Here is a 17,093-nt window from a genome sequence, read left to right on the forward strand (position 1 = left end):
GAAAGAGAAACGTTTTTGCCTGTTTCTTGAAGGTTGAGAGAGATGATGCTTGTCTTGTTGCTTCTGGGAGTTTATTCCACCACTGAGGTAGTAGAACTGAGAACAGTTTTGCCTGAGATCGCTGAGAGCGAGCAAAAGGTGCTGCTAACAGGTTTGTATTAGAGTTGATGTTTGTGAGGATCCTCCTCCTCCCGTCCGCGAGCGCGACGGTGGGTCAGCGGGGGATTTGAGCTCGGAGACGCCGCGTTGGAAGGTCGGGCTAGCGTTTGGTGCGCAGTGGTTTTGTTGTTTGCAGTCAGAGCGACTCCTCCATCTTCTCTGCTCCCCGACCTTGAATGGGAATCACTTCCTTCTTCGCGTTTCTTCGTTTGCAAACCAATCTGGATCATAACAAAGATTTTGTGCTGATCACTGGCTCGAGTTTGGTTTGTTCCTGGGATATCTGAAGGTCCGGTCGTCCCGGGGGTTGGTGGACCATCCCGTGGACGTCTAGGGGTTTCATTGAAAGCCTTCACATGCTGAGGAGACGCCGTTGTTTGCAGTAACCCTGGTCCTCCTCAGATCCGAGTCCCGCTGACACGCCTCACAGATCCCTGCTCGCCTGAGCGATGATCTCATCAAGCCTGCTCCGCTCTGCTGACCCACAGAAATCCAAAGGGACAAGCAGAACGCCCGCGCTGATTCCACCACGCTCCGCCGGTATCTGCTACCCTGTGCGACCATCATGCATCACGCCGTCACATATCATCGTCATTGTCCTCCACAGGAGGCCGAACTTAGAGGAACCGCCCAAAGGAACCGCTCAAAGCATCGGAGTGTGAAGAGAAAACCAGCATATAAATCCTAACATCCATTAATCATCACATGCCTATGCACGTCCTCCAGAATCTGCGTTCCTGCCTCCATAGTCATAGGCTGGATGTGCAGCAGAGGAAGAACGTGGCTCAACACCAGCCCAGCAGAAGAAACGTACTCCTTTCTTGACGCTTTATTCAAGTCCCAACTTTACGGTTCGAAGGTGAACCCGCCCGCTGGCATGGCTGTGTATCCCTAATGATGGTCTGCAGGAGCTCCAAGGAGATACAGGCTAACAACGGGCTCACCGAGCGGGGCTCAGAGGGTGGAGGGACGACCAAAGACAGATTCCCTCCCACGGCCGAATCATCTTAACCAGGCTGATCAATTTTACATTCGCAGGCGCCGGGAAGAAGAGCAGCTGCGACTTCCAAAGCCCACGTCCTCCAACGGCAGGCTGCAGTTCAGCTGCAGCTGTTCCCTCGGCCTCTTACAACACAGCAGAAGGTCACTGAAGAGGACAGAGGGAAAGGCTTGCTTCTTCTTCTCGGGACTTACAACCGCCATTTGTGTGACTCGACCAGCACCAGAAAGCCCCGGGAGACAGTTCCGAACATCGTCCCCAAACTAAGGACCGGGACGCCCTGCTCTCTGAGCTCGGCTTCACTCTTCTCCCACTTCTGTTTGTGCGCGTCACACTGCACTGCGATCTACATTGGCTGAGGAAGTCCATGTCTGGCAGCAGGACTGATGAAGAAGAAGGTGACTGGAGACTGCTGGTGAGACGTATGGAAGGAAGACCAACATTGGTCCCTGGGACCATGATGTCTGTCCATCACTGGATCCTGGCGGTGAGCGGAGCTACAGGGAACCCGCTCCTCCTGCAGTGCTGGAGCCAGACCTTCAGCTGGGCTGGGACAGTGGGTTTTAGGCAGATGAGATGTAAGTTTTAGGTCAACAAGAGGTCCTCTATAATTCATGTGCGCAGCCTCTGCAGTGCACAGCCGTACCTTGGTGAGATGTTTGGGCTCCGACGAATGCCAAGCAGGAGGTTCCTGGGCTCCGGGTGCTTCCAACCTCCCCCGAAGCCCAGAACACCAAAGCACCACGACCTCCGTGGACAGCAGCTGCTCCTCCTTGGCTTCCAGTCCACCCTGTGGAGGTCGGTGACCCTTCGGCCCGGTGACCAGAAGATCAGCTTTGACGTAGCTTTGTCTTCGGCGTAGCGTGGGTCTGATCTGATCTTCTCATGTGAGCTTCAGGCTCATGAACAAGAACAAGAAGTTCATGTAGCAAAATGTTTTTTTTTTCCCATTTCTGCTGTGTCACATGGACAATGTTCAAACCTACTTGGAGTCTCCATCTTCTCCCCAGGGTCACAATCCTGGCCAGACACACTTCTCCATCAGGACTTTGAGGGGTGCAATGCTCAGAATGCTCCATTCAGCTCCAGATGATCCAAGATGATCCAGATGGAGACAGAGATGGTTTGCCAGCGTAGTGGCCAACTCCTCCAGAACATCATCGCTCAGAAGATCAGGGCACGAGGTGGGGTGAGATGAAAACCCTGAAGTTTCAGTTTGCATGGGATGCTTCTGGTCTTTCCAGTCCAACCTGATCTGAGTCAGCATCCACAAGTTCCTTCTTCTCATCCACGTGGCCTTCAAACACCACCTACAGAAGCAAAACTCATATTCATCTGGAGCGTCCTTTTCCTTCCAGCTCATATTCGTGTTTCCCCTACTTGTGTGTGTGTTGGTGTGGTGGACAGCAGGTGCAGGGTGGGTTCTGCAAGCCCAGCTGCAGGGTGATTCTCCAAACCCTGCGAGGCGTCCATAAAGTGTGAGAAGGTGTCCTCGTGACAAAGGACCGGTTCAATCCTGGAAGCTGATCTTCAGTCACTCGGACATCTGGCAGACGTTCAGATGTTCAGACAAGACGGTTCCATCAGCTCCACCTCATAGAGTTTCAAAACAATCGAATATTCAAAGGGATTTGAAGATGGGCGACTGACTGGTTAAGAAGAAACAAGCTGATCTGGCCCAAACCAGAGGCTGGACCTCCAGCCTGGAGATCCAGTGGATCCAAGCCACTCATCTGATCACCAGCACCAGCTGGTTGTCCCGTCATGTTGGATGAAGGAGCTGATTGCAGTGAAGATAAGGGTCAGAGGACTGATCTCCTCGTCCTCCACTTAGAACATCCACTCAACCAGACCAGGAAACCTTGGAGGCCTGAAGACTGGTTTTCCTGTCGGTGAAGGAAAGGGAACTTACAGGCAGCAACATCTGGAGCAGCCCCAGAAGGAACGTGAAGAATGACCTTCCTCTTGAAAGTATCCTTCAACCCAGATCTTCTCCATCCCTCCTCTGTCCATGTCCAGACCATCTCAGTGTGACTTCTAGTTCCTCCAGCTCTCCTCCTTGCTGACAGAGCTCAGGAGATGAAGTCCGGTCAGATGGCTGGCCAATGAAGGGTTGTCTGTCCCAGCTCCTCCTGCTCCCCCAGCCAGATCTCCACTGCCCAAGGTGGACGACAACAACATTCTGCAGGAAGAGGCCAATCACAGCCTTCAGCAGCAGCCAAACACCAGGATGCCGGAGCATTTCTATCTTCACAGCTTAGATGGTGATGGATTGTTGGACTGATAACTTCTTTGTAATCCCTCATCTGTCCATGATGGATCGGGAGGAGTGTGGGTCAAAGAAAGCGCTGCTTGACAAATGCAGGCAAATAAGAAGCTCTCCGGGCCGACGATGAACATCTACTCTGCACATCCCACAACATGGCCTTGCCTCTGAAGAGCGAAGCCAGATGTCCATACCTGCAGTCAGAAGAAGCCCCATCCTGCTGAACATGTAGACTAAGAGACAACTCCTGGGGAATGCTTCAGGCTTCCATCCAGACCCTGGAGACTCTGAGGACTCTGCAGGAACGAATGGCAACGACTGAAGGACCATCGGGTGTGTCTTGTCCCATCAGGTGTGTCCAATCCTGCAGATGTTGGAGCTAGTTTGTGGACGTGAGCAGATCAGTGCTGTATTTTAACCTTGTCTCCGTCACCATTCACCGGGAATCGTCTCACTGCTGCATGGGACCATCTGTGTCCAAACCATCCGCCCCCTGGATCCACTCCTCTCGGGCTCCAAACCAGCGCCTGATGGTCCGTCCAAGCCGAGGAGAGCAAGGCCACCAGGAGAGAAGAACCGGGACACTGTTATCTCTACAGTACACTGACGTCAACATCATATCCGGCAGATACAAGTCACATTTGTGGAGATCAGCCTGGACAAGAATATCTATGGACGGTAGTGTTTGCAGATGACACTGATCTGTGGTGGGAGCAGGGAGACAATGGAGGAAGAGAGTTGGAGGTATGAAGGTCAGCCGCAAGACAGAATCCAGGCGTGTGAATGAGAGGAACCCAGGGGGAACTGTGAGGCTACATGGCGTGGAGATGAGGAAGGTGGAGGAGTTTAAGTACCGAGGGAGAAGAGGTGGAAGAACGAGTGCAGGCTGGATGGAACGGCTGGAGAAAGAGAAGAAGTTCCTCTTTGGGAGAGAGGGGGAAGGAGAACATCAGGAAGGAATCCATCAGAGGGCAGCGCATGGTTAATGTTCTGGAGATAAAGTCACACTGAGATAGTATGGACATGAACAGAAGAGGGATGGAGAAGATCTGGGTAGAAGGATGCTGAGCTTTAGAGAAATACTTTCCTCCACAGCTGACAAACCTGGTACCAGCCCTGCCTCGCACCTTCAGCAGGTCACCAGATGGACGGCAGCGAGATCCACCTGGAACCCCTGCAGATACTCATCAGCCTGAACAAGGTTTAGTAACATTGAAGCTTCCCAACACCATGCCTGGCAGCAGCGCACACAAGCACGCCTGAAGGAACATCTAGTCAGGTTGTCCTCCTGACTGGCCCGAGTGGTTGAGGAGACACGTTGTGGAAGTGGAACAGCAGTGAACATGTCTTTAATCGCGTCTGCTCATCTAGCCACCTCCAGACGTCACCTCAAGACACCGTGGACCAGATCTGAGACGGGGGATCTGCTTGTGATCACCTCAAACACCTGGACACCTACAGGAGAACAACAACCGCCAAGGGCCCAACAACGACCCGCTTAGACAACACACACAAACACACACTCGCTGTCAATGAAACATTTCCTCGTTCTGGTGTGAACATATCAGATGGTGATGTTGGAGTCCAGAAGAAACCTGGAGCTGCTTCACCTTCCAGCTCTTACATCCCAGGTGGCTTCTTCCTGTGGAGACCTAGCAGACAAGAGTCTGCATTTTCAAAACACAACCACGGGAAATAACTGCATGCAGAAGTGTGTGTGTGTGTGTGTCCTAATGTAAGTCACAGCGCAGCAGGGCGAGTAGGAATCAACCCAAACTCTGGGGAGGCGAACAAAGTTCGTGTAAAATGGAGGAGATTGAGGCTCTCAGCCCTCCAGCCACGCCAGAGCAGCGCAGGCTGCATGAACCCGGTTCCTTCCCAGCAGCAGATGGTTCATGGAGATCCAAGTAAAGGTGAGTCGGAGGCAGAGCGGCGCCGCGGAGCCCCCCCTCCTGCCGCTGTGGGAAATCACCCGTGTTCCCGCTGCCTTCTCTGCCGCTGAAGCAGTATTTACCGCAGCGGCGCAGAGCGGGGCCTTGCCGGAGGAGACCGGTTTTGGAATCAACCTCCTGTGAACTCAGCAGATCCCCGGAGCTCAGGCTCCCGGGAGCAGCTGTCTGATGCTAAGGCAGCTCCGGGAAGCCGCTCCACCAGCGGCTCAGGTCAGGAAACCAAACGAGACCGGGGATTGGAGCTGCTCGGGGCCCCGGAGCGCTTGGACATCCCTGCAGACGGACACACAAACAGGCAGGCAGAGCCGTCCAGAGAGCGGCGAGGAGGCAGAAGAGGAGGCAGAGCACTGAAAGCCATGTTGCATTTTGGGGGCCGAGCAAAGTGCCAGCGGCAGCAGCAGCAGCAGCTGCGGTCGCCGTCCAGCCTGAGCTCCCGTCCGGCAGACTCCCAGGCACCGGCAGAGGTCACTGTGACTGTTTCCATTTCTAAATTCTAATCTGTTGGAAGTTACTGGTAATGACCTTGATAAACACAAGGATAAATAACATGGAACCCACCAGTTTGAGACAAGGCTTCTTTGAAAGCACCGCGATGAACTCCTTTGCAAAAACTGTAGAAATAGAAGGCAGGAAATGACCTTTCGAGAAGCAGAACTGGATGCAGAGGTTATACAAGGTTCCTCAATGTTAGGAAATGCCTTGGAATAAACTGGAAAAGGGAAAAGCATCAAAATCTCTGAATTAGTAAAACCAACAATGTAACGACCAAGATGGTAGAACAGGAGGTTTTGGTGCTGGAGCTTCATCTTAGGTCCCTTAAGACAGGCAGGAAAAGAAATGACTTCAAAAGAAATTAATCTTTTTTCTCTGATCAAGAACTAGTCAAAAATAGTCTAGCACAAGATACATGTGTGTATACATATATTTCAATAGCAGTCACAGCGACACACACACACACACACACACACACAGTGTCGTTCCTTCCTGATTGGATTCCCTGTATTCCAGTCTGCATGCCAAAGTGTCCTTGAGCAGACACATTGTGCCCAGCAGAGCAGCTCTGCTGCCATCGGCGTGCGTGAGCGAAGGCGTGTGTGTGTGTGTGTCCATTTCCCGTGTCCTCATATAACCCACACAAAGGTAGAAACCCTGCTCTCAGCCACGAGCCCCGCAGGTCAGCAGCGGCGGCGGCTGAGCCCGCCTGCTGAATGGAGGAGGGCGAGGCGAGGCCGCTCGAGTCTCAGTGCTCCTGACGTCCAAGCCCCTTCAGACCCCTATGCCTCTTCTTCTCCATCAGTGAGGCACCGTGGCTTCAGAAAGCCACATCTACTCAGCTGCGGGCCGAGATCAGATGTTCTCCTTGGTCGCGTGGCAGCCGCTGTCCTCCTGGCCCCGGGGTCGGCTCTGCGGGAGCAGGAAGGTCACAGCCTGACCCCTGCGACCCTGCGACCCTGCACCCGCCATCTTCTTTACTCCCTCGCTCCCGTGGAACGGCTGTAATTCCAGACACACACACACCTGGTTGTATTAGGCCCCCGGCTCTGGAGAAGAAAGGGATCCAAGCAGACCCCAAGACGAGTGTGAATGCTAAAGCTAATCTAGCTCTAGGCGAGCAGGAAGACAAACCTCAGAGCCGGTATGAACACTCATGGACCTTCAGCCTCATCGGCAGACTGAACATCTAGCATCGCCTTCTCTTCTCGCCGCCTTATTACCGCGACAACACGTCTGGTTCAGCATCTGGAGAGGACGGGCTGGTCTCCAGCTCTGCTGATCTGCTGCAGTGCCGCAACATTCATCACTGTGACGCCACGCAAACAGAAGCAGCTGTCGTTTGTATTCCGCTCCCCGGCTAAGCGGGCCAAATTAGCAACTTATGCTAATACGCGACAAATCCAAGGGGTGAGTGAACGAAGCCCACAGTGGCTTCAGCCTCTAATCAACAGTTGGCAACTCGCTGCCAGCAGAGACTTGCAAATTTCACTGGTGTGTGTGGGCGTGCACGTGCTATTCAGGCGATGAAAACACCACAAGAGCAAAGCCGTCACCCAAGACAATCTGCAGCATGAAGGAAACACACGGACGGGCCAACAACTACAGCTAAAGACATTCGTTCTCTGATCGGGCAGCTGTGGAGATATTCCCGCATACACCCTCCTAATTCTTGCACGCATGCGCGCACACACACACACCACTCTTCCAGAATCAAGTCCGTGCTCAGTCCCGTTCCACCATCGAAGGTCTCGGGGGTCCTTCAGAGGAGCAGGGACAGTGCTGTGCTTTGGTAGGAGCTGGACGTTCACCCAGGTAGGTCCACACGGTGGAGAACACAGTGTTGGAAGGTGGTCAGGGAGAGGTTGTCGATAAGGTTCATTCATTATTCAAAGCCAGGGAAGGACCCGGTACGAATCGAACAGACGAGCCACTGACTGTCTGCACGGCGGCAGATATCAAGGCCGGGAGGGAGGGGAGGTTACATTTTGTTGGACACCCGGGACATCGGAATCAACAGAACCTTAACGTGAGATTAAATCCTCTGTTTAGCAATGATCTGGTAGCATCCAGCTAACTAGCGGGATTTCAAATTTCACACCACAGCCGTCGGACAAATCCCAGCTCCACCATCCCTGCGGCAGAGTGTGTGAGCGTGTTTGAAAGAGTTTAGCGGCAGCAGCAACCTGGCCTCCACTGCTTGCGGTGTGTCTTGTGACGTGGAGGTCCGTCCGGCCCAGAGGAACACACATCCCAGCTCACGCGCCACATTTCATCCACCGCATTTGTCCGCCTGAAACATCTGAGTCCAGCAGCAGAAGCCTCCAGAAGGTCCTGATGGGATTCTCAGATCTGAACCTCACTCAGGTTTTGTTTCCGTTATTGTGTCCAATCCACACACAAACACACACAGGGCTGCACTGTCGGTAGTATATCCAAACCAAAGTGCATCGAAAATAAAGTTCCACCTCAAGCTCCTCCAGCAGGTGGGAGAGAGAAGCACCATGCTGGAGAAACATTTTCTCCTCCGGTTTGTTCTTGGGCATCAGCGTGCTCTCCAAGTGAGGCCAGAGAGAAGGTCTGCATGTCAGGATCAGACCGTGACCCCCGGCATCCAAACATCTCACACACACTCGTGAAGGCAGCGACTCTCAGACTGGATATTTGGAGTGAAGTATCCAAGCAGCGGCGGCCAGCTGTGCTGGAGGAGAGCGGCTGCACTCCGGAGATTTCCAGCTGCTTATGTGAGCAAGCCACCGCGTCCCGCGGGATTGGAATGGATGGCGTCTCCTCCGCCCGCCATCCGCCGTCGCCATCACACATCAGCGGTTCACGTCAGGTAGCAAATCTGCTCCGTCTGAAACGCCACATCATCTCACAGCCTCGCCGCTGCCGACGAGTGATTGACAGCGCCGTTCCGTCAGGCGGCGGCGGCGGCGGCGGCGGCGGCTCTGATGTGACACGCAGACACGTCTCTGGGGTTCATGGAACCGTGTTTGAAGGGAAATGGAGATCGGAGAAAGCTAACCTTCCATACAGTCACTGAGAAGCGGAGAAAAAAAGAAATCGGGAAGGTTTGACGGACATTTGACTAATCCACCTCGGAACTTAGATCCACCAACTTGTGGAGATGTTTAGGTGAAGGGGTGGAGATGATGGTTGTACCAGGGGCACATTAGAGAAAAACTGAAGAACCTCCAGGTAAATGTTGTCCCACGGGTTTGAGAGAACAAACATTCAGTTCTGGTAGTTTCCTTCACTCTGCTATTAGCAGCAGATGGGTTTGGCAAAGAGCTCCAGGCCAGCAGAGATTCACCGCAAACACTTGATTACTTTCTTGCTGGATTTAAACATTGGATTTAAACTCATCGGCGATGGACCGGAGTCCATATTTGAAATGAACGTCTGCATTTAATCATCCATAAATAGCACACACACGGTTCTTTAGGCATCCTGGTGGAGGAGATGGTCTTCAGGGAAACGCTCCGTTCGATAGAACTCGCTGATCTTCCAGAAGTTGAAATCAAATTGATATTCTCCATTACCTTCTCATCAGGAGCTCAGACTGATTATCTAAGACGGGCTTTGTACCAGACGGCACGTCCAGAACCAGTGGAAGGAGGTCCGTTAGAGGAACGCGGGGTTAAACACTTTGACAGAGAAAACAAGGGACATCCGAGGACCTCGTTTCTCCTCGGACATAAAGCGACATCTAGGAGCTGCTCTTCACCAGAGCCCACCTTCTCTGCAAGGACACAAAGTCCATTTCAAAGAAACTCTTGGGGTTCCATGAAGATGTTAGACTACAGTCACTGATCGGAAGGCAGGAGCAAACTTCACCCGCAGACAGGACACAGGAGGACGAAGACGCCGTTGATGCACGTGCATGTCCATCAGCCCTGTGAAGGTCACATCCAGCTGAAGGACTAGCATGGTGCTAAGAGGGTGACGGAGGAATTTACAGACACTGATAAGTTTCTCTTTTCACAGAAGACCTGAGTGGTTGAAGGGCCTTCAGAAGACACGGAGGTCATGGTCAAACAGACGGAGAGGAACTTGAAGGCAGCGGAGCAAGGATCTTCTCGCAGCCAGATAAGGAGATCAGGAGGTTCCCTGACAGACAGGCTGAAGACAACTCCACCGCCAGGGGGAGACCTCCTACCTTCACCAACCTCCACCGCCCATGACGTCTCCTGTGGATGCCCACCTTCAGCACTCAGATGCAGGACCTTCAGGACAGTCAGGTTGTTTTTTTCCCATCTGGTCGGACCTCTGCTGCAGCTGCAAACCTTTGTTAATCGTGTGAGGAGACGTTCACTGAGCAGCAGCTAAGGAGTGGTCAAACTGGTTCATGCAGGCCCTTCAAGTGAACTGGCTTCTTCATGCATTGAGAAGAATCTCCAGGACCTGCTGACGTTCCACAAAACACAACCCAATCTAACCTGGTGAAGCAGCTTCTTTACAAAAACCGAATCGGTCCTGAAGAGAAGACCTTCGACCACAGGTCCTGCTTCCAGCTGCGACACGCAGAAGTTCAAGCGTTGCAGAGCTCTGAACACGGAGCTGCTGGAGGTCTCTGGGAGGCTCCTGCCTGCAGACGTCAGATGATTTACAAACAATGGTTCTTGTAAAGATGTGATCCATTCTCCGTAAGGACCTGCTCCCAGCCGGGTTCCGCAAAGCCAAGCCATCCATCGTCCTCCCGTCAGATGCCGTGCACACCCGGCCTGAGCTTCTTCGCCGCTGACCAGAGCTGTCACCGGCGCCGTCAGACTCTCAACGTTAATAAAGTAATGTTTGTTCCTGCCACATTGGTCCCCGTGTCAGAGACCATCCATATCGTGTAAACCACCAGTCAGCAGCCATTACTACCCATCCTCAGTAGGTTTCAGACCTTGCAGGGGAGCAGTAGGCTCGTCCTCAGAGCTCACTGATGTCCTACATGTACAACAAAAAAGGGCTTCCTCCTAACAACATGGCATGATGAGTTCATTACAGTTGCTCCCTCAAGGCCATGGCCAGCAGATGTTGACCTAACCTACCTCTTCTGTCCAGCGGCTGAAGCGACAACAGCTGGAGGGCTTTGCGCAGCCATGTCCACCTAAAGGCAACTTCTACAGTTGGATTGATGGCTTCCTGGTATGTTCATGTTCCCTCTGCTGACACCAAGAGCTTAAGCTACCTGCTGGGACGGCAACCTTCAGAGTGTCCCTCACAGCCAAAGACCAAGATCTCAAAGCAGTCAGAAGTTAAACCCCTGGCTTTCTCCACGTAGGACTCTCAGACAAGGATCGTGACAAAGACGCACCTTCACACCCCGCCGGAGCTCCACTGGTCCAACTACTGATGAACAGTGTTACAGTGGTCCAGAGGAAGGAGATCCTTCAGATCTATTCGGAGCCGTGCGGAGGACTCAAACCCCGGAGCAGTGGAGAACCACACGGGTTCAGCCTGTGGTCAAGGAGATCCTTCTAAGAAGACCGCAGAAGAGTGGAAGGAAACACGGCAGCAGATGGTTCCGCCTCGGACAGGAAACCGAAGCGGGAAACTACAGGACCAGGACCATCAACCCATGGTTACTCGTGAATAAGGAGAAGAAGCGGCAAGTTTGAAGCACCTACCTTTGCGGCCAGCTGGAGTTCCCCAAACCTCTCGTCTTCCAAGAGCCCTGGACTTGCAGAAGGAAGGAAACCAAGAACTTTGCTTTTTTTTTCTTGTCAAATTGTACAGTGCGAACATGACAACATGACCTGGACTTGCCGATGCAGCATGATGGCAAACATCTGGTGGAGAGATCTCCAGGTGTCCCTCCAGGTCTAAATCGAGACTACCATCCATTTGTTTTGGTCCACCATATTGAAGCAAATAGGAGTTTCTGCTCACCATGATCTCCACACGCCAGAGCAGGGAGGAGATCCCGATACTCCCAGCAGAGGTAGAACAATGTGACCTCGAGTGCCACCTAGTGACCAAAGTCAACTTGTGACTTTTCATGTGTACTCCCGATGTTTGTAACCGAACCAAACTCCACCCCGCCAACTGGCAATGTTCGTTGGTGGTACGAGCAGACGGCAGGTACGGTCCAGACAGGAGAGCAGAGACCTACCGGGAGAGCTGAAGTCCAAGGGTCCAAACCGAGGAGGGGGCAGGTGAAGCAGGCCGGGAGGTCTCGGATCACAGGAACCAAGCTGGCAATGATGTAGACCATGCTGTTGAAGGATGAAGGTCTCTGAGGTGACCGAGACCAGCAGAGGGGGAGGCTGGTGTCTCCACCCTGGTCCAGGTGAGGGTGATCAGATGTTTGCAGCGAGGAGGAGGTCAGAGGTCAAGTTCGGAACCCTCAGGCACTGGAGACGTTATAGATCTGGATCTTTACTCCCTTCATGAAGAAAGAACATCTGCAGGAGGGGGGACAATCAGATGGATGGGATCAATATCCATCACGTGATATTGATGGAGGTGAAGGAAGAATGATTGACAGCGGCGATGAAGAAAAGCTGCTCAGCAGAAGATGACAAGCGCTGTTGTTGTGAAATGGAAGGTGTGGAGGTGGAACACTGCGGCCAAAGACTTTGGAGAAGAGTTATTATGTTGTTCTGAGCTCTTTGTGGAGGATATCAGCTCCTCCCTGCTTCTGACACAGTGACTGATGGAGGAGCTGATCTTCTGTCTTTGTCTGGAAATGAAGGTCAAAGGTCTCTGACCAGGTGAGCAGAGGGAACACAATCACCTCCATCATCGCAGAAGACTCGGCATTCTTTCTCACTGGGAGAATTAAGACCCCCCCCCGTCTAGCAGAACACGTCTGACACTGCCTTGGTGAAATGAGATGTCCATCAGGGAGAAGGCGGTGTCTGAAACACGGCCAGCAGATCCTCTGTGAAGCCCGTGGAGGACTCCACAGGAATCCACTTCAAATCCATGATGTTTGACTCCATAGGAGAAACCATGGAGAAGTCTGGCTTGGCTTCATGAGCTGGAGCTCCTTCTAACCTGGATAGAGCAGGAGAGGGATCTGAAGCTGCATTTTGACCATCTCCTGTGGATTCCCACGGAGAACCCGGCAGCCGTAAAGACTGGATGTGATTTCAAGGATCTGAAGAATCATCTGACCCCGTCCTCATACGAGTCCTTTGGTCTGGTGATCTTCTACCAGTCCAGCACAAGGATTCAAATCCAGGAGACCGAGAACCACCGGTACAGATGTACCCACTACCACTGGAGGAACTGGACCTACCAGATGTTCTCCGAGGTTCACCTCCACTCCACATTCCACTTAGCAGGAGCATCGTGGAAGTCTGCTCTTCTTCAATATTCTTCTTCTTGACCTTTCAGGGTTGAGCCTGGTTTGGAGGTCTGAAGCTCCTGCAACATGACAACATGGCCCTCGTCCTTCAAGTTAACTCCCCGTGGACCTTCAACTCCTGCCTAAGTTCTATCCATAAATCTGTAAATGCAGCTATCCTCTGACCTTCTGATCTCCATCAAAGTTGTCTCCACTGCCTGTCACTCAGAACCGCGCTGATGTGTATACACTTCGCAGATAAATTATACATAAAAGTGGTCTCCTCCGCTGAAGATATGTGGAGCTTCAGAACCACGGGGTCCCAACGACCGCCCAAAACAACTCGTGAAATAATCATCTCGGGCTGGTTCCCATGGCAACGCCTGCTGTCAATCCGTCCGTCACTCACACCAGATGTTTGTTCACAAAGATGAGGAACAAGTTGTTGAGCGGCTCCACCGCCAATGAGGAGATGGCACTCAGACCGACTCACACACACACACACACACACACACACACACACACACACACTGTCTGACTTTCGGTTTACCAGGACAGGAATGAACCTTCCTCCATTCCCGATGGAGGAGGATGGAGCTCTAAGGACGGGAGGCAATAACTCCTTAACAGAGAACAAATACTCTCACACAGCAGCTCAGCCTGTGTTGAGCACACACACACACACACACACATTCACACACACCCATACAGGTGTGGTCTGGACCAGGCCCATCTCTGGTGTTTGATTAGAGGTATTGAACCGGGAAGGTCTGCGGTTTAATGGTTCTTCTTATCTGAACTTAAGCGTCCTTCAGGTTCCACCTTGAGGACCTCCTCTGTTTGTTCATAGTTCTTGTTATGGAGACTGGATTAGATGATTCCGACTGAAGCAGAAGGTTTCCTGTCGCTCTGCTGATGCTCCTCCAGGAGGAGCAACTCCCTCCATTCTCAGGCAGGAGGTGGATCTGCGTTTCTGTACCTTCTGACTTCAGCTGCTGGTCCTGCAGATGGTGACACCTTTGTTGGTGAGATCTTCTCCATACAGAAGGATTTAATGTGTTGATCTGGACGAGAACCTCATTTTCTCAGCGGGAGAGGTGACGGCGGCTCCAGCTTGAAGGCCACTGTCAGCTTTAGGGTCCTGACACTGAGGAGATAGAGAACCGGACCATCTGACCCGAAGACCCGTCCCTCCGTGCGACTCTGGAAGGACGTGAAGAGGCTCCGAAGTCGTGTTCTGTGTTCTCTGGTCTCCTAGCAGACGTCTGCAGAACCTCCACGTGGAGGCCAGCAGAGGTTCCTCTGGCTGCCTGCTTCACGTGGAGATGTTCATTATTCAGAGATCCTTGAAACATCTGAAGGCTGCAGCCCGAGGCTGCACCGCGGGAAGACTCACCTCCCCGACGAGCTTCAATGAATCTCCAATATCTCCATGGTTACCCTGTTGGTGCCTGTGAACGAGGCGTCCGTCATCAGAGGACGAGGAGGTCCAGGTGTCCAGAGGACGAGGAGGTCAAGGCATCTGTGTAATCATGACTGTCTGGTTGCTAAAACTAAGAATGTTTCTCCACCTCGATGTGAAGAAAAACAAAAGTCCCAAAAGCCAAACCGTCGAATCTTCCGCTGCTTCTCCTTCTGCTCTCGCCTGATGTTAGATGACCTCCGCTTGGCCTCCAGCCTGATGGCGCTGAGAACATCAGGCTGAACCCGGTGACTCCTGCAGGAGACCAACAGACGTACTTGAACGTGACAACTGGAAACAACAGATTGAAGTGTTTTTCTTTGATGAACACTTCGTGTCTGGTCTTCAGGAGTCTGTGGACCAACTCCATTCCTTCACATATTCTTCTACTGGTTTTCATACCAACCTGAAACTTGATGATCTCAGTGCCTCCGCCCTGAGCAAATTGTTACCAGTTAGCATCACCATCACCCAGTGGTTGTGTGGTTGTGTGTGTGTGTGACCATCACATGAAGCTCATCCATGACGCCTCTGTCTGAGCATCTGGAGGAGACAACCAGCTTTCTGACAGAGTGGATGATGATGCCTCCCAGCAGTGTTTACACTCCCCTCCCTCTCTCCACCGGCGATGTTCCTGTCCTCCCTCCCTGAGAAGAAGAACTGCAGAACTTTCAGGAGTGGATGGTTGAGCTGAGAGCAAACAGGCGTCCACAGTTAAGACCACGAATGCTTCCAATCAAACATCTCATCACTTGATTCTGGACACTGGATGTTTGTATTCTATGGGAATGTTTGTCATTTGTCAAGTCTGCTTCATTACCTTCTGAGCATGTACATTCACTCACTCGTGCATTCATTCATTTGCGAACTGATGTATTATTTCCTGCAGTCACCCATTCATCCATTCATCTCCGCCGATGTTGCACAGAAGATATGCAACCGTTCGCCCTCTTATTCATACATTTGGGCAATGTAAGTGAGGCTCGTGTATGTGTTTGGACTGGGGGAACCCCGTGGAACCCCATGCAGACACGGGGAGAACATGGTGACTCCACACCGGAAGGAACCCTGTGGGAATCCAACCAACCAGGGATCTTCTGGCGGGGAAGGGGCGGAGCTAAGCTCTGCAGCGCCGTGCTGCCCGAAAATGTGACGATTGCCATTCTTAAACTGACGTTATCCATAGCTGTCAGACGTACCGTTGCATTCGTCCCGCTCTGCTCGGGTCTTCAGGGTTGATCCAGCAGAGGATCGTAGCTGTCAGCCTGATGGATCTGCTCTCCTAAGGAGCTCCGAGGCTCGCTGATTCTGACAAAAGGTCTCTTTCCCGCCGTTCCTGCCCTCCATGTCTCGGGCGGACGTTCAGCCGCAGCTGCCGCCGCCTCTTTCTCGTGTGCAATCTCAGAAACGTCTGTCCTTCCATCTGCGTGGTTCCCGCGGAGCTTCTCGCACGTCCACCAAAACCCCTGTCTGACTTTCGGGTTGTCTGGAGAGTCTGGATCGTTCCTCTGCCCTGCCTCGTCATGCACCAACACGGACAACCAGACTTTGGAAAAAAAACAACTTCCTGGCTATCCTAGTAGAAGGTTGGTGCTAACCTTCTGTAGTTCTTTGATGGCTGGTCCGCGTCGGGTCTGCATTTCTACCGTCTGTTGCAGGATCGATCAGGGTGTCTAGAAACACATGGAAATGTTTCCATCACAGAAATGTAATAACTGGTGAGGCCTGATTCCCCAGTCAGCCTTCTCGGGGCAGCAGAGAACCCGACGGGCGACCGAAGGCGGGACGCAGGTCCATTCTGTGACGATACCACAGCTCCCTCTGGTGGCAGGCCCCTGACACAACCACACACACACACAAATGTTTGAGGGGAACCGAAACCCTAAGTCAGTGTGCAAACGACGTCTGAGAAGGTCCTAGAAAAGATCAGGGTTCAGGAAGTCTGAGCATAAACCACTCCCAGCGTGAACATTAACCAGTAGCTCCATCTTCACGCTGCAAAGCCAAACACGGACGGCCTGGAGAAGCCTGGTTCCTGCCTCAGACCTCAGACCAGCAGTGGAAGGAGGCAGGAGATCCTCCACCGCAGGGCTTACAGTGAAACCAGGGTGGAAAAAATATAATAAACCACAGAGGAAAAGCAGTCGCAGGGAAAAGGCTTCAGGCATTGAACTATGCAAACACACACACACACACACACACACAGTGGCCAGCCTGGGGGTGGTGCTGCAGATATTTGTGTGGAGGTCCTACAAAGACGGCGAGTGATCCAGGCTGAGGTTGATGGTTGGATTCCTTCCCGCCAGGATGGGGGAAGGCAGCGCTGCTCAAGTAAGACGTTGTCTTCATCCATAAAACTTCAGCCTTCCAGAGACGTCCAAACAAGAAGATGCTCCTACTGCCACTGAGTCGTCCTTCAAAGACGCTTATTTACCAGCTGCATGGACTTTCACGGACGGTTGAAGCTCCGAGGTGCC

Source organism: Fistularia commersonii, chromosome 30, assembly GCF_037954325.1.
Source record: "Fistularia commersonii isolate RoL2024-O1a breed Wild chromosome 30, RoL_Fcom_v1.0, whole genome shotgun sequence".
Taxonomy (NCBI): domain Eukaryota; kingdom Metazoa; phylum Chordata; class Actinopteri; order Syngnathiformes; family Fistulariidae; genus Fistularia; species Fistularia commersonii.